Source organism: Zonotrichia leucophrys, chromosome 3 (genome assembly GCF_028769735.1).
Source record: "Zonotrichia leucophrys gambelii isolate GWCS_2022_RI chromosome 3, RI_Zleu_2.0, whole genome shotgun sequence".
Classification (NCBI taxonomy): domain Eukaryota; kingdom Metazoa; phylum Chordata; class Aves; order Passeriformes; family Passerellidae; genus Zonotrichia; species Zonotrichia leucophrys.
The window spans coordinates 44,831,466-44,849,727 of NC_088172.1; the positions used below are offsets into that span (position 1 = coordinate 44,831,466).

Below are 18,262 nucleotides of genomic sequence, written 5' to 3' on the forward strand. Positions count from 1 at the left end.
TGTCATTTAGGGCAAATATCAGTAGAAAGCATGGTAAACCACACCAAGGAGATACACTGTGATGACTCATTCTTGAAGAAAGAGAAAATTAACTGGAAGCAGAATATAAAAGCTCAGTTTGAAAGTGCTAGCCTGTTGGGTTTTTTTGTCTCAGTGGAAATGAATCATTACACTGCCTAATGCCAAGGCAGATCAAGTCAGACTTGGATTCCCAAATCCAGAAATGACCCACTAAACTGGATTTATTGTGCTAATACAGCAAGTCATGGTGCTGACTATGAATGCTTCTGTTAGTGGTGTGAGAGTATGAATGGATATTTCAATTAAATGACCAATCAGGAGCTGTAAAGTTAGTCCAATAAATGAAAACCATTCATTGATGAAAAACAAAAACACATCATACACACCTCATGTATCTTTAGGCAAAATAAATCAGAAATCTCTTAAGCATCCAATGGACTTGAGTAATGGAGGAGGACTGAAGATGCTCTGCTGCACAGAAACAGCTCCACAGTGATAGTTTGTGACCAGATTCAGCAACTGCAGAAGCAGTCCTGTAAATGCTGTGGCACACCTGGGGAAAATTGAGGTAATGCTAGATGCCTTACAAGACACCTCGTGTTGTATTTACCGGCCGTGTGGGTCAGCACCAGACCTCATCCATCTCATCTGCTCTTACCGGGCTTTTATGCATCCAGTATCAAATGGCCCAAAGGTGCCAGACCTTGTCCTCTGTTGTTTATTGCTGAAACACAGCCTTCTCCAAGGATGCCTGCACAAAAATGTAGGTGCAAAGTCTCTGGTCTCATGAGTGCCCAGGATTTCAACCAACTCAGACAGCTTGCTTGGCTGCCCTGTAAACACCTCCATAAACTTTTCCATAGTGTAGTTGTGTCACTTAAGTTAATCTCCTTCTCTGGGTGTGCATTTAGAGATTTCAGCCACACTTGAATAACTGCAGAAGTAGTGTGCAATTGAATTATGAATTAAATTCTATGAATTAAATTCTTCAGCCTGATTTTCTGGTGCTGGGCAATGGGATTCTCTACCACCATACTCATGCTGTCAGAATCCAAGCACCACAGAGCTGCACAGGGCACTGGAATGAGCCCCACAATAGTTTAAAAAAGGGATTTTAGCTGTTACACACATACACAAAGTATTAGGGGGTTTTCTGAGCTTCATATTTGTTAGGGAGGGCATGTTGGGGTTTTGTTCATTTTCCACTGATTCCTTGCAGACCCTTGAAGGAGTCGGTGGAAAATGAGCAAAAGACATACCAGACTTCTAATTTTAAGACAGCAAAAGAGCAGTTTGGACAGCTCTGAAGTACCATGTAATACTACTTTTATTCCTCCCAGACCCACTTGTATTTCTGCATGCAGTTCAGCTCTTGTGAACAAGAGTTGATTAGAGTTTATGGTGCTCCATCTACATTCTATATGCAGGAATTTTCAGAGGAAAAACTGCCAATGACATCAAGTTGCAGAGATCAATAAGCAGATGGTTTTTAGAAATGTTCATCCTTAAGTAGATTCATACAAGCCCAATCTACTATTAAAAGAAATTCTGATATTTTAACAGATTCTTACTTCTCAAGTTGTCAAACCAAGAGGTTTTAATTGCTGTGGATTCGCTGTTGTAGAATTTTATTCTGCTGATGTATCTGGTCTAATTCCTCTAGCAGTCAGGAGAAATCCAACCACTAGCAGTGATTGAACAGTTCTTATACTGGAAAAAGTTAAGTCATTATTATAGCTGTTAATCAAGCATAGCCTGTATTTTAACATATGATTTTCTGTCATGTAATGCCAACTAATGCCATCCAAAGTCCTCCAACACAGAGACAGTTACAAATTAATTTTGTAAATTTATATCAATGGAAAATAGGATATTTAACTGGTGATACAACTCCAGTTATGTAACAGTAGGGATAGGCATGTCTACATCTTCATATTTGCTTTTTTGCAACAGAAAGGCCCCCAAAGACTATTTTTCAACAGAGTTTAGACAAAAGAGAGAATGAATCCTCCATTTGACCTTCTGGTTTGTTTTCTTTTTCTTGTGGCCTCTGCTAGGAGGAAGGGCATGGCACAGCTTTTGATAAATCTTTGGGGGTCAATTTTAACCACAGAAATAATTCAGAATATTTTTCTTTGACTTTTTATTTTTAAAGAGATAAATAACAGAAGGAATAAAATAAAAACTAAACTTTTTCTCCCTTGGATTTCAGTATGGTGTTCTTTAAAACAGGTTGGATTTTTTCTTCTCTGCTTCATGGTTAGAGTTGGGAAGCTGTTTCTCCACTTCTCTTATATACTTGGCAGAACAAATTATAGAAACTGCTACCAGTTCAGATTTTACTGTAGCTTAAACCTTGTCTGAGAGTGTACATCCAGAGCACAACTTTGTCATATGACAGCTTCTGAATCTGAGTTGCCTGGGTTTTAATTCAGACATTTTGGTCTGTAAATCTCTCACTTCTCACTGAACCTTATCAAATTAGTGTTGATGTCTGTAGTACTCAGAAAATGAAGGAAAGGTCAATACCATTAATTCAGCTCCAACTGAGGTCATGCCATCCTCCAGGACAGATCCTCATGTAAGATATGATGACTCATGTCCTTGAAGGAAGCTGCAGCATGGTTCATTTCTTGGTTATTATAGAACGATGTATTTAGTCATCAAAGTCTGCTGCTGCCAAAGAAAGGAAAATAAAGACTTGTCTAGCTCTCAAATTCAGGAAAAAAAAACTGGTTTATTTCTTCATCATCAGGCATCTATATACCTGTCTGGCCACAAAGCAAGTGTTGTTTATTCAGGTCTTACTGAACACAAAAGCATTGTGCATTTTATAAGTATAGTCTTGCTCAGAGACAGTGCTATATACAATAAAATAGGGGAGGAGTACGCAATCCCTCACCAACACAGTCTATAATCTGAAAGATAATAAACATCCAGAGAATGCAAAAGTGAAAAAGAAGAAAAAAGTCAATACAACTTTTTCATTTGATATATGGCCTTCTTTTCCATTTTATCTTTTGCTCTTTTAGTAAAAGCTTCTGGGTAAAGCTGCTGACTGCAGAAGCTATGACCCAGGGCATACAAAGCCCATCTTCACAGAGAATAACCTGTACAGCAGGCTGTTCCAAAGAGTGACAAGCCTGAAAGCAGTAGGAAGGAAGAAAATGTCTGAAGGAAGCTTCAAATTTTAGGAATCAAAAGATCTGCTTTCAAAAAATGTCTCAAAAAGTTTCAGTGTTGCTGCTGATTACCTCTTATGCCTATAATTAAGTAACCAGGTTCAGTATGTCCCTTTATTCCAGGTTCTGTACAGATTTAAGCAAAAATCTTTTATTTTTGACTGAATTTGCAGGGCAGACTCAGATGCTTAATAGGGAAGATATATAGTTTAATGTAACAGTACAATGAGTAAGGAAACTAAATACTGTTTTATCCATGCTGAATTAATTATATTCAAAACTATGACATGAAAACAACTACTTCTTACCAATAAAATGAAACTTTTTCAAGGACAGGTAAGGTCTAATAATTGAATATGTTTGGATTGTGTTTAAACAACACAATAAGACATTAGAAGCCTGGAGAGGCACATAGATAATGAAATTGGTGAGGAAGCAGCAGTGGAGTACTGAGGAAGCTCCATTGATCATTTGGTGGCTGGTATTGCAACATTTACCAACTTTCTTTTTTCACAGTCTGGAAAAACTGTTCCTAAAATAAGTTTTCCTTTTTGGAGGTTTCTGATTATTCTGGAAGGATGAGAGTGAGGCAGCAGGGACAGGGGAGCTGGTACCAATATTGGCAGTGGGATCCCCAAATGGAGTCTGATCACTTATGGTACAGGGACATCAAACAGATGGCAAAGAGGGAAACCTCTTGTTTCCTTGAACATCTGTCTTTAGGGTTTTCCCAGATGTGTAATTATTGCCTCAAATCCATGTAATCTCAACTTCTACTGCAGTCTAAATGTATGAAAACCTGGCTTTACTTTGAGCAGGAGTGACCTACTCAAAGGTCAGTGTCTGTCACAGGAAGCTGTTTGACAGTGAGTTGTCCAAAGAGAAGATAATCACCTGGATATCCTAATGCCTAATCCCAGATGAGGTACTCGTCTGGATAGGCGGGATGAGTCATCCACTGGAGGTGGCCATCACTCCTTAATCCTGACAAAGGAGCCTAAACAGCTAGCTTTGTCTAGGAACTTGATTGGGTTTCATTAGTCAGCCAAGGATAAGTGAGATGAACCTTAACCTCTGCACATAAAATTGCTCCTGTCTATTAGGAAGTTGTCCTTAGTCAGAGAGTGTCTTAAGATGACAGATGCCAGCAGGTACCTTTCACTGAAGTAGGTGTGAGAGTACTTCAGAGCAATAGTGGTTCAAAGTGGTGCCAGGGAAGGGTTAGATTTGGACATCGAGGGAGCATTTCTTTCCAAGAGGATGGCTAACCATTGGAATAGGCTTCCTAGAGAGGAAGGTGATGCTCCAAGCCTATCAGTGTCAAGATATTTGGACAATGCCTTTAATATTATGCTTAAACTTTTTGTCAGCCCTAAACTGGTCAGGCAGCAGAACTAGTATGTTCCTTCAGAGTATGTCCCCTCTGTCCAAAATATTCTATTCTATTCTATTCTATTCTATTCTATTCTATTCTATTCTATTCTATTCTTTCTGTGGGGCATTTTAGTATTTTACTGCTGAAGAGCAGCAAGTTTGGGGTCTCCTTAGATGACTGTTTTTACAATCTCTAAATTGAATTATCAGTGATCATCCTTAAAGGAGTTATAAATTAGACTCCTGACAGTCAAAGTTTTTCCTATAAGTTGCTCCTCTTCTGGTTTGGGAGAAAGTCCTTGTGCAGATTGTGCTAGGGAGCCCAGACAAAGTTTGTAAATCCATAAATTTTTGTCTTTTGAGCATTGACGTTAAAATATAGATATATAGTAATGATTTCTCTGATAAATTTTTTACTTTATATTCCCCCAGGAATGAAAAATAAAATCCATGCAAGATAGTTTTTTTTTTATCTTCTTTATCTTCTTTTTTTTATCTTCTTTTATCTTCTTTTACTTCTTTGCTCTGGAATTTTCCCTCACATGTGTCACACACCATGTTGAAAAATTAACAGCAAAATTAAATGAGCTTTTATCCTGCTCTGTCCTGCTAGATGGACTAGATTGCCTGGCAAGGTTTGGAGCAAAAAGCTGAGCTTTGACATTAATTTCAGTGTGTTGATAAGAGTAAATTCCATTTGTATCATTTGTCTTGGAAGTGCAGGTGAATAAATTAATGGTGTAAATGTCCAAGGTTCATGGGTAGTTTTACACTTCAAATAGACTTTTCTCAAATGATCCCTAGGAAAAATATTGGCTTTGGATAGAGATCTGAATCAAACCTCCTAAGATTTTCAATCTATTTTCATTACACTTCTTTCCCTCCCTTGCTTTCCAGGATCCAGAAGGCTGTGAGAACATGAACCAAATTGTAAAATAAATTCTGTAATTTGTTCTGAAAACTCAAATTTTTTTTCAATAGGTGTAAAAAAATTACATTTTTAATTAAATTAAAAATATCTAGTATAAAAGTGGATATTTTTAATTTTGAAATTATTTTTTATTGTTTTTTTTAATACTGATGTTTTGCAGCTTTTCTAAATCAGTCAAATGGTAAGAATTTTCAATTATGAAAATTGCAGATAAAGGAGTGCATATTCTATTAGCAATACAAGTTGATGTTCTTGCTATTGGTAGTTGATAAATTTTTCTGTCTGTTCTTCACCAAGAATCTGTCCATGTGCTTTCTTTTCCGCAAACTTAAAATGTGCTGTGAATGCAGGCAGGTCAAAACAACAGTCTCTTTTATTTTTCACATTATTATGAAGGTTGCACAATTCAACTGTTTGAATATTTGCAACACTAACACTCCAAGGTCAAGGTTAAAAAAATCTGATTTCAGAACAAAGGGAAGCATTAATAATTTCCAGGAAGTATTCATTTCTCTCATTATATTGGGCAGGAGCTGGGTGAAAATAAGCTTTCCCCTTATAGAGGATTTAGTTTTTTATGACTGTGAGCATCTACATGTACTATGAAATTTCTGTGAATGCTGAAGGCATCTGTATGGGAAAGGGTAAGAAGGAGCACTGGAATGGAGCTGAACTCTCTGCTTAAAGAAACCTTTTATGTCTTCTTACATTGATTTGTGGAGCTGCAGAGCACTGCTGGGCTTCCACTGAGGTACCCAGAAAGCCCTTCTTTATTACAGCTCAAGGCAACTGAATGCAATTCAGTGTGTTTCCTTTTAGAGCATAAACTCTCCTGCACTTGAAGCTGTGAAGAAATATTGCAGCAGGAATAGTCAAATGTGCTTATATGTGAAGAAGCTGTATATGTAACAGAGCTTTGTCACTTCCCTTTAGTTTCCTGAGTAATATACCACCTATATTAGCTACCAGATAGAGCTACAGGTAACAGCTGTTTTCAGAGGTCAGCTTATTGGTCTTTTGAAAGTTACCAAAGCCATTAAATCTAGACCTGATGCTAGAAGTGTGAGCTTGGAGATAAACAGGGATCCTCCCAGTCTGGAATTGTATTGGAGCTCTCCGATTCTATTACATGCATCACAGACTCAGTGGTGTAGCCTTGCAGAAATCTGTTATGAAATGAGCCTCAAGGACCATGAAGAGATTGATCACTTATATAAAATAATGTTCTTTTTCTGGTTTATTCTGTTTGTGCAGCCACTGGAAAAACATTTCATTTCTTGACAAAAGGGTTGTTCAACATCCAGCCACTCTTATGAAGCTAAAAGAAATAATTTATTTTGCAGCAATACAAAGAATTTTTATTAAATACTTTTCCATTATGTTAAGCAATGTTCTGCATGCCTTTTAACTTCTTTTTGGTTTTTCTTCTTACAAAAGTATAGCAATTGTACCATTCTTTTCTGTATTTCGGATACAACTTGATAGGAGGATTTATAAAAACTGATTCTTTTGAATTCTATTGAACAGGGTTTGACCACTTAAGTTTACTAAAAAAAGAAAGCAAAAGTAAAAAATAGACAGAACTTCAGATGGACTGACTTCTGAAATATATAAGACCTTTGAGAAAATCTCAAGAACTAATTCTCTAAGGAAAGGAAAATTGCATCCTTTATCACCTCATCCTCCTCGTTGTTGCTCTTGCTTTTGTCTGCAGTTTCAGAAACAAATATCACACTGGGAAGAAAAAATACCAGTGTGTTTCAAAAAAACAAAAAAAAATGGAGAATGTAATTTTTCTGATACTTATTCAGGATGTTTAGTCTTATGCCTGGCTTTTGCCATTTAAAAGCATTAGGCTACAGGCCAAGCTGAGGTTTGTTGGAATCCTGAGTACCTTGCTTATCTGAACCTCTGAACAGCAGAGGCTGTTATTTTATAACATAATAGCTTTTATAATAGATTTCAAGGTAGGCCAGGTCCTCATTTATGGTTTTGATCTCCTTTTCTGTGGAATCACCACTGACCATTGGCAAGACAGTTGCCAGAGAGCTCCTTAAAACATTTAACATGTCAGCAAAATCACTGACAAATTAGTATTGTTTTTCTGATGCAGCTAATCCTTTTTTCTCCAGTGATACAGTTCCTTTTGATCTTTAGGTGAAGCATTTGCACAGTCACAAAAAACACAAAGCAGGATGAATATCTGCCTGGGATAGCAGATGTGATTTGCACTATACCTTCTCTCATGGGTGATAATATTCTCACAAAAATAGTCTCTAACTCTTTAATAATTTGACTTTAAAAAATAATCTTATCGTATTACGAGGCAAAGCTTTACATGACTGCAAGTCCAATAAACAAATTAATGTCATTTTTTACTCTCATAACTCTGATGCTTTCATGAAAAAGAATATCTTGACTCTAAAAAGGTCATTTCTCTTTGGCTGTAGGAGGACTAACAAGCTAATTATAAATCCAGCTGAAGGGAAGACTTATGGACTCAGTCCATAATTATGTCTGGAATTGGTTTATTCTGAAAGTATAGTGAACTCAGTGGAATCTTCTGGGATTTCAGGCACTCTACATAGACCATTGAAATAAATCCTTAACACAGTTTTAATTTCTTTTCTTTTTCTATATAGACCAAGTTATCCCTCATGTAGAGGTTTTGTTCTAATTATTTCATTGTATCAGTCATACAGTTTTGCAATACAATGTATTCTAAGGGTTATATATATTTCAGTATATAAATGTATACAAAATTTGACCTACATTTAAGAGAGGATGTGAAAATATTTTGAGCCCAATAGGAAAAAAGGATGTGTTCAGCTATTTCCTGGAGTAGGGCTCTAGTTGCAGCATAAATGAAGAATAATGGGAGTTGCAAAGGGGAATATTTCTCCCCTACTGCCAAGTGACTAGGAAAATTAAAGGAGAAAAAAAAATGAAATCTCAGAGGGTTTTATAACAAACCTTAGGACCAACTTGGGAGATGGATGTGAAAGACTGCATTTTTAAAACTGTTTTACAAGTTCAAAAAATAATCTTTTCTCTCTTCGTTTTAAGGAGAATTTTAGCATGAAATGAATGACCTTTTTATGTACAATCAATAGTCCTGAATATGTAAATGGTGCATTGTAATCAATATATAGGAATAAACACTAAGGCAGAAATGTTATCACTGACAAAAACATCCTCATATAGCTGAGAAAAAGCGGAGATGAAAATTTATTTTTCCCAATATAACCTCATGGCAATTTTTTCCCCTCAATGTGAATCAGTGATTGGTACTGAAGGGCAAACAGAAAAATAGATTTGAGATATAGTTATAATAATAATACCAAAATTAATATCAATATCAATATGACAGGTACTAAAATACACTGAAAAAAGCCACTTCTTTTGAACCCTTGAGCTGCAATTTAAGGAACCTGCCATGTTTATTGATTGATATGAGAGTACTGCAGCAAATGCTTTAAAGAACGAAAAATTCCCAAGTAATATTGTGTCATTGCCAGTAAACAGATTTTAATGTTATAACTTCATCCTCAACAACACTACCTTTTGAAAGAAGTTTGTGCAATGTGACCCATTTGTCAAGCTTATCAAGACTGAGCTCTCCAATAACATATGATAAAAAAAGAACTCATATGAAAGAATCAGACATGTTGACAAAAGTGGGTGAAAATGTGCTTTATTATATTATTGAATATGTAGGAATACCAAATAAAAAATGGAATTTGAAATAATTTTAAATTGTCCCCAAATTTTGTAATAAATATAAATGTGAGAGAAAGCTTTGGGATATTATTGAAATTCATGACTCTGATTATTTTGCAAAGTCTAAAATTTCCATTCAAAAAGCTTTTGTCCAAGGACAATATCCCTAGATAATCAAGAAAAAGCATTGCCTTTGCTCACACAGCTATGCAATGCACTTTCAGAATGTAAACTGACAAAGGCATTGAAAAGAACATTAAATTTGTTCTAGTTTCCCTGACCGAGCAGGAAAGTTCAGAGGGTATGTGATTAAAATACATGTTTAACCTTGGATTATTAAGTAGGGGAGAAAAAAGAGTATATATTAAAAAAAGGTTTATTTTGATAGTCTTTCTGTTCTTCAGTCTGTCATCCAATAAAGCTGAAAATTTAAGTCTGACTATAAAACAGCTTTAACTATTCTGTCAAGCGTGACTTTTTAAACCTGTCAAGCAGTCATTCCTTTCCTACTGCAAAACATCTTACTGCAAGCTTAATAGTCTTACTACTAAACAAAAGTTTCAGAATAAACCCCCACTTTATAAAAGCCTTTTTACAAACTTCCTGAATTCTGGAAGATGCTCCTATTTCCATTTCCTATCAGGAGCTAAGTTAACTGATAATTTCATTAATATCACTTAACTTTGCTCCTGATGGAGGCACTGAGGTCAAAGAAATTTCTATGAACAATAGTTAAGTGGGGAACTCTGTGAAGCAATTAATATTTTTGCCCATTGGTTGCCACCTGACAACAATGACAGTGCTATGGAATTTTGCTATCAAACTGTCAACATTAGATTAAAAGTTTTATTTATCTGTTGTAGCACAGGTTGCATAATAAGGTGCTGTCTTTCTGTACTGCCAGCTCAGCAGGAAATTCTAATAAAAAATGTGTATCATTAATAAGCTACTAAAAGTAAATTAAAGTGTCTTCCTCTGGCACTGGACAGTATAAGAAATCTGTATTTGAGACTGCATAATACTTTTCACTAAGAAATCCCAGTTTTCAGTAACTTATGACTTTGCCTTAGGTCAACTTTTCACGCTGAAATTTTCCATGCTTGCTCCATACTTCAGACTTTTTCTTGTAGGGAGATGGGTGTGAAATTTCAGCAGAGGTTCAAGTACTTCAAAGAATGAGAGTAGATAGCAGCTTTACCAAAACAAATTCTCAGGTATTTGATGCACTCTTTAGAACATCATTCTGGCAATAATAGTGAAGACTGCTGTTGGAGATACACATCTCTGCCCCAAATCAAAGTCAGATTTGGCCAAATTAGCAGTCTTAAAATCTCCTGCTGCACCTCTTGAGTCAGTTCTGCCATGGTTTGCCACAGATCCCCTGTGCTTAATCCAGGCACTTTGCACCTGCTCTGGTCTCCCAGTGTGGAAGCTGCCCTGAACCCACCAGAACTCCCCCAGGAGCAGAGAACACATCCCAGAAGTGGAGAAGCTTAGGATCAGCAGATCCTTCCCATGTGGCTTGGGGCAAGAATGAGTTGAGACAGAACTCTCATTTGAATGGTAATCTAGTTTTTCCAGGAATAATTGATTATAGATCTATACCTTCCGCTATCTTCACAATTTTATATGAATTTCTGTCAACTACTACATTGTAAGCAGACAGCAAACAGTTTTTCTATATCTCACCAAAAACCCCTGACAAATTTCTCAAACTCTCTCCAGGATGATCCAAGGCTGTGACTCCAGCATCCCATGCCAAATTTTCTCCCTATTTAGCCAATGAACTGTAAGAAAAAGTACACCCTTTTAAGATCCTTTCAAGAAAAAAACTGCATTTTGAATGTGTTCTGTACTGGCCTAAATTATTGCAAAACTCCCCAGGTTTTTGTAAAACCACCATTCTCAGGAAAACAAGCAGAATATCAGCAGTAATATGTATAAGTGTGCTTTAAAAAGTATATGCCTGCAATTTCAGAACTGCTGACAGCGAGTTTGAGTAGGGATGCAGTTTTCTGTGTCCACTATAAAACTGGGCAAAGCCTTCTGCTTTGTCCTGTTTGTCCATAACATCTTTTTAAGGTCTGGGGTTTTTTAGCAGTTACTCTGAGTAATTAATGGAGCAGGATTGTCATCATTGCACAGAACAGAACCTAGGGAAAAATTGCAGGTCATTTCAAAATATGTGAAATCAAGACTGTTTTCACTTGGAAAAAGCAATATCTAGTGGGTTGTTAATACCAAGGTCAAAAAAGTTTTGCAACTTCAGTCAGGCATCCTAAAAGCAGTAAATACACAGTATGCCTTATAATATGCAATTAAAGTGATTTATGTACACAAATAGAAATCAAAAACTTACTTTCACCCACCCCTTCCCCCCTCCAAACAACAGGAAAAGAAACAACACATCACAGACATGGGTGATTTTGTTTTAGTCACTACTGGAAAGCAGCTAGAGATTTCAATGATGAGATCAGTATAAGGCTGCTATATCAAATGAAATGGAATTGCTTAGTGACAGCAGAGAGGCTGGATTTGTGACAGCAGTTCTGGAGCACAGAGCAAGGTAGAACAAAATGGTCACAAAAGCACCAACAGTCATGTTTTAGCTCCATAGCTTATAGCAGTGGCTAATGGCTTTGTTTTGTTTTGGGTTAAACACATCATGATTCTTAAAAACTTCATGAAGTTGAGTGAAAGCATCAATCTATAAATGCAGGACTTAGCTGAAGTCTATTAAAGCAAAGCTCCTGATTTTAGAAAATGAAAACATCTTTTTACTCTGTACTGAAATGCAAGACACAGACAGATTCCCTAATGTTATAGAACATGTTACAGAGAGAAGAAAGAAGCTGTTAAAACACCAGGACAGTCTCACCAGGTCTCCTGGGCTTGTATGAAATTATTTACTGGCTTTACAATGCTTGATAGATTTTCATGCACAGAGAATGTCTGAATATGCATATAATGGTTAATTCTCTGAATTCTCTTTGCAGCTTGTTCTTCTTCTCTAATCCTCTACCTTTCTAAGAAATGACAGTGGTCTTTGGTAAACCATTTCCATGAGAGAGTTGCCTTTGCAGATATGTAGACTTTTTTGGTAGGTGCATAATGCTAGACTCGTACAGAATCAAGCATCTCCAGAATTATAAAAGACAATAGTAAACCATGTGCGTAGAATATACTCCTACTGGGTTTCAAACCACTTCTGTTTAGGATAGTATTGAAAATTTCATATTATACATTAAGCTGAGTGTGGAGGGATAGAATGTAAGAGAATAGTGCAGAAGGTAGTCTCACACCTGAGGAGTTGCAGCTGTACCAATCAGCAAAGATTAGGAACAGGCCTGCCCTTAACAGGCCACAGCTGTGTCGAACAATAAGAAGATGAATGCTACAAAAGAGTGGGTTAGCTGGGTGAGAAGAGGCCTGGAGTTTGTTGGTTGTGCTGTGAAGGATTCAGTGCTGGGAGGAGCTACACCTGAGAAATTACTGAGAAGGTATGGGAGATTTACCATGAGATGAAATTAGCTGAGCACACAGTGCCATTGAAATTTATGTGGTTCATTCTTTTAATTTCTGTGTGAGGCAAAGTCAGCTGCGGTAAAAAAATCCCAGTACTCTACTCAGAGATTAGACACAAATGAAATATGGAACAACTGTTGTAATTAATTGCTGACAAGACAAAGTCCAGTTCATTACTTTTAAAGACATTCTAATAGCATCATTTATGAAGTACTCCTATATCAAATAATCAAGTGGTGCATTTTATATTTGGCTTTGGGTAGAAAAAAGGAGGGCTATGAATGGAAAAACACCTCACTATACAAAATGTCATACAAATATAGAGCACATTTTAATACTGAAAATTTTAAAATAATAGTTTTATTATTTCAAGATGCTTTATCCTGGAAAGGAAAAAGTTAACATTGCATTTAGGTTAATTTAGAGGCAGATTGTATACTAAAGGATTGACCTAATTAATTTTGAATTTACACCAATAAGCTGAAGCTGTAAAAAGTGGCTTATATCCTTGTGGTAGAACATGTCTTCAGGCAGTTCTCAGGTGATGAGTAACTGTCACACATTTTGGAGAAGGTTCTGTGTTACTGTATCTTAGTAATATATTGATGTACTTCATGGAGATACCAAGCATCTGGGATCTAGAAATTATTATTCATTTTTGAGCTGTAAAAAAATCAAGAACTTTTAATTGTTAGGTTTTGTTAAACTCAAAAAATTGTGAGGTGGATTTGAAAAAAAAAAAGTCATTTTACAAATTCAGTGACTAAAGAGTAAAATAAGGTTACATTCCAGGCATTTCTTTGGAAGTAATCAATATTGTGTGACAAATTTTCAAGTTACAAATCCTGGGGAACTTTTTTCCCCCTCAACTCATTTGTGCATGCTTTCTCCCAGGCTTTAAGCAACAATTGATAGGCTTTTGAAAATTTTCTGTAGTACTCACAGTCTTAACTTCATCCTTATTTCCCCACTACTATTAAATCTCTGCAAATCTCTCCTAAGTAAGGACAGCAGCTTCTTAAATTATGTAGGAGTGCTACTTCCTTTTTACACAGAAGGATGATATGTGGGTTTTTTATTATTTCATTAGTCCAGTCTTTTTTGCTTTCATTCCTGTAGAAGGCATATAATTAAGCTTGATCTAATGGCAGAGTTGTTTCCTTACTAATGTATTGGCATCAAATGAGTTATATGGTGGAAAAAATTACAAAGATACAATCAGTTAAAAATTTTAATAATATAACCTGGTAACTGTTGTGGGTTTTTTCAATGAGTGGTATGACAGAAGAGCAATTAATTTCAACTCTCTGAAGAATAATCCAGAAAGTATGTTAATGAGCATAATAATTTTTCTCTGTATTCAGTGTGCTTATGCCACATTGCTGTTCATCCTCATATTAAGGGTACAGACAACCCTCAGCTCAGAAGGTGAGTTTGGAATCTTGAACCTCTTGTAAAATAGACTGTGAAGGCTGAGTCTATTATCTGAATGCATACAACCGTATTGACAAAAAAATGAGTATGAGAAAAGCAACAATTAAATTAGAACTAAGGGACCACTGAGTCACTTAAACATAATTGTTACATCAGACCACTACAAATGTGCCATGAAGCGTTTTGTTGCACCTCACATCCTTGCTTCTGCCTATGAGGTTTGTGCAGAAAGCACCATTCCAGCAGGTTTTGTCACACAAGTGCGCTTTTGTGTCAGTAATTTGCTAATGCTGTCACCTTGCAGGACGGAGCAGCATTAATCTTAGGAGAGCACAGTAGCATTCCCCAAATGATCACAGAACCTGAAGCACCTGCATCTGGTCTTTGCCTGCTGCCAGTGCTAAACCCTCATCTCACAAAGGTGATCTGCCTTTTTGTTATCTTAGGTTTGGTCAGAGAGAGGGAGTGTTCAGTTGCAGGGTGAGTCCAGCACAAGGCTTTTGGCTCCAACAGAACAAAAACTTCCTAAGTGAACAAAACATAACGGCAAATCCTTAAAATGTCAGATCTCTTGTGTCCTTACAAATGCACTTATGTTCCTTGTTTTATAATATGTTGACACTTGTGGGAGCCTGCAGAGTGGTACTTAACAAGAGGAAATGTTATTAGCTGCAGCAGATTTCATGCATATTCCCATCAGCTGCAAAGTTTTTGTTCCCATACACATCCTGGGCTACATATAACCCTCATAAACACTTACTTAAAATCTGATTCTTAAATATCTCCAATCAATCCTCAAGAGAGTATAAGACCTATAGAAAATTAATTTTATAGTCCCTTTCCTTTTAGAGGTGAAGAGCAAAACTCCATATCTAAACATATTCTTTAGGCAGGGTTGCCAGATGTTCTTCTTTGGCGGTGGAAGGGCAATTAGAATGGAAAGAAACATTGGAAAAAATCTAAATTATCTCTCTTGCTAAAGTTTGCAGCAGTAAGTTCATAGGTTTTGCTTGTGTTTTACTGATGATGTGCCTTGCTGCCATACAGCAAAAGTCTGGACCCACAAGGATGTTCAAGATGGAGCTGGGACCAACAAGGGGTAGAGCCATGGAAAGAAGCAAGCTTTGCCTGGGTGGGAAACAACTTCCTGGGTTGGGCAACACAAGTCTTCCTCACTTTCTATAAATTCTGGAAAAGGTGGCATGTAACCATGATGCTATTAATACCTTCCGAAGTCTGGGATTTTACAGCAAACAAAAAACTCTACAGACAAACAAAACCAGATTTCAGACTCATTGCAGAACACATCCTGTAAAATATCAAAACAAAAGCATCCAGCTTTATGAGGTTGGAACTTTTCCCTTAGATCTCATTAATTCATCTCTGTAACTTGGAAAAAGGATGAAAGTTGTCAGAAGCTGCATTTAATTTAATTTTTTCTCTTTACATTTGTCACCAAAATTCATATAATTCTGAGAAATACATAAGATTTTTTATTAGCAGATGAAAATTCCGCAGCAGATGTCTGGCAATATCTTTGCACACCCAAACAAGAAATGTGAGGTGTATTTCCATCAAAAACAAAAAAGAAAAGAAAAAAAAAATCCATGTCTTTGTAGGGAATTATCTAATAATACAGAAAAATAGAGGAAATTTTTAGGTTGCTGTGGTGGTGTGCAATTGAGAAAACTTTGCCACATGGAGGTTACTTTAATAGTTTACATCTTGAGTGGGTTGTTAAATTTGCCTTGTAAATATAGCTAGTAATTGATCCAGAATGAGAAAACACTGTTTATTATTCTCATTTCCTCCATATCAAGAGTTTTCATACATCCAGTTAGAAGTGGAAACAAACACAATTCGTTTGGTGCTATAGATGGAGCTGAACTGCTCACCAGGAGGGAGGGGTGGGAATTGCTTCTGGTGGTGATGCTACCACCAAACGAGGAGGTTTTTGTAAGTTCTGAGTATCTATCTCTTTGTGGCATTCAGTGTTGTGGTTTACTTGGAGGAAGATGAATCTGGGGTCTAGAAGCCTGTGGGCTGACAATTGGGATTCATGGCCTCAGGCTGATAATATATTAAATTGACTAAAAGCAACATGGAGTATAAAATAGGCTTGATCTAGCAGATCTCTTCTTCTGAACTGTGGGTTCTATTGAAGGAACATCCTTCTGCATATTGTACAGAAGAGTTTACAAAATCTGTGTATAGTTGCAATTATATGTTTTTCAAGTAATTTGACAGCTTAAAATGCAATGTGGTTGTCTGACATGGATCTAAATATGGTATCTCACAAATATATAAGTGTTAAAAAATTAGGCTGTGGTTTGAGGCTTTGTGGGATTTTTCTTAAGGATGTTCTCTGGAAAATATTTTGTCCAAAAATATTGTAATAAATTCTAACCATGTTTTCCTTTTTGGAGCGAAGTTAATTCCTCTATGATTAGCAGAGAGAACAATTTATTTACTTTTATGCCCATCTACTCATTAGTGACAATAATCTAGAAATGTTCAATATTAAGTAATTATGCATTCACTGAAATTTTTGGAGGTGAGAATTTAAAAATAGGTCAAAACCTTGTACAAAATGTACTTTTCTAAAAGCATTTCACTTATAGCACCACAAAAAGTGATTGAAATTGCATTAAGAGTTTAATTCCCAACTCAATCAGACTCATAAGAAAAAAAGCTTCTAATTGTCTAAAATACATTTTGGATCTGCTCCTTTTCCATTTGTATCTATTGTTAATATATGGAATGAATAAGTTATTCTCATCTTTGTTTTTTGAAGGGAACTTCTAGACTACTGTTAACTAAAGCAAATTGTAATCTTGGATCCTCATTAAGCAAAATAAGGAAGATAGGATTTGGTCTAACGGCCCAAAAACAAAGTTGGAAAAGAATAACTCTCCAGTCCTAATTTGTCAGAATCAAGTCACTTTCCTGTCTGGATTTCTCCACTTATTATGATTTTCTAACACCCACTATATATCCCATGCTATTCATTAATTCTAAAGTTCTTTGAAAATATAAGGAGTCAAATGTTGTCATTAAATCAATGAACAAAATAATTAAACTGTCTAAACAGAGTTGCAAAGAATAATTAGCAATTAAACAGGATGCTATTATCTGTGCAGTGTGATGATGAGAGCAAAACTAAGACAATCAGAACCTATCTCAATATGGAGGAAATAAGCAACAGTGAAAATTTATTTAAGTTTCAGTTCATTAAAATGCACCTAAATGACTTCCAAATATTTTAGTCTATTAAATGATCAGATCTAAGACTTTGAAAATAATTTTCCCTTCTATTTACAAATTAATTTTGTTATTCAACTTCAGCTCTACACAATCTAGCAGAATCTCCTTTCTGAAAGTATCAATGAAATGCAAGCCTCCAGCAGTCTCATCAATGTCAACTATAGCTAGTTTAAAAAATAGAGGTAGTACCAAATCTGTAACATATCCTTAACCTGTGTGTTCTTAAACCCAAATATTCCCTTTAGCTGCATGTGTTCAGATCTCAGTGGAAGTCACTGGTAATTGTATGTGGCATCTCTGGGCCTAACATGATTTTATTTTAGAAATATCTCCTTTGAAATTCTGTAAGTGGCAGGTAGACTGTCAAAGACCATGTCATTGCAATGGTTGTATTGGCAGAGGAATGAAAACCTCAAATATATGGCCTGCACTCTGAAAGAAAACCCAGCAACTGTTCTGGTTATTTTTCCATTAAAATGAAAAAATTAATTCTCTTTCAATAAACAATGGGTGTGATTTTCTGCACGGGTGTGGTGACCTATTTAAATCTAAAGGTAGTCGTAAAGCAATTACATATCAATTTGTAGAATCTGAGATTATTCCTGGGAAGTCCCATTTGAGAGTAAAACCCATCAAATGGTTAAATCAGCTAGCTGGATTCTGGGAGGCTGGTTCAGACCTATTCTTTGTCACAAACCTAACCACTCAAAGTCTTTTTGATACAGATTTTTTATAGCATTTAAGTACCCATCAAAATAGAATAGGCTTTTATATGTCATGGAAATCCTGCACAATTCTCACTTCCCCACAA

General features: G+C 36.1%; 1 protein-coding gene and 1 long non-coding RNA gene across 4 annotated transcripts in view; both read left to right on the forward strand.

The window, feature by feature from the left end:
* NKAIN2 (sodium/potassium transporting ATPase interacting 2) overlaps positions 1–18,262 on the forward strand; it is a 525,151-nt gene that overhangs the window by 404,015 nt on the left and 102,874 nt on the right. The gene's annotated exons all lie outside the window — the stretch shown is intronic.
* Positions 12,660–16,612, forward strand: LOC135444843 (uncharacterized). 2 transcript variants are annotated; one of them, XR_010439313.1, is made up of 4 exons: positions 12,663–12,728; positions 14,118–14,181; positions 14,492–14,608; positions 15,235–16,612. It is a non-coding gene; the product is annotated as an uncharacterized LOC135444843 (long non-coding RNA). The 2 variants fall into 2 exon arrangements; XR_010439314.1 differs by lacking the exon at positions 14,492–14,608 and having other exon boundaries at positions 12,660–12,728.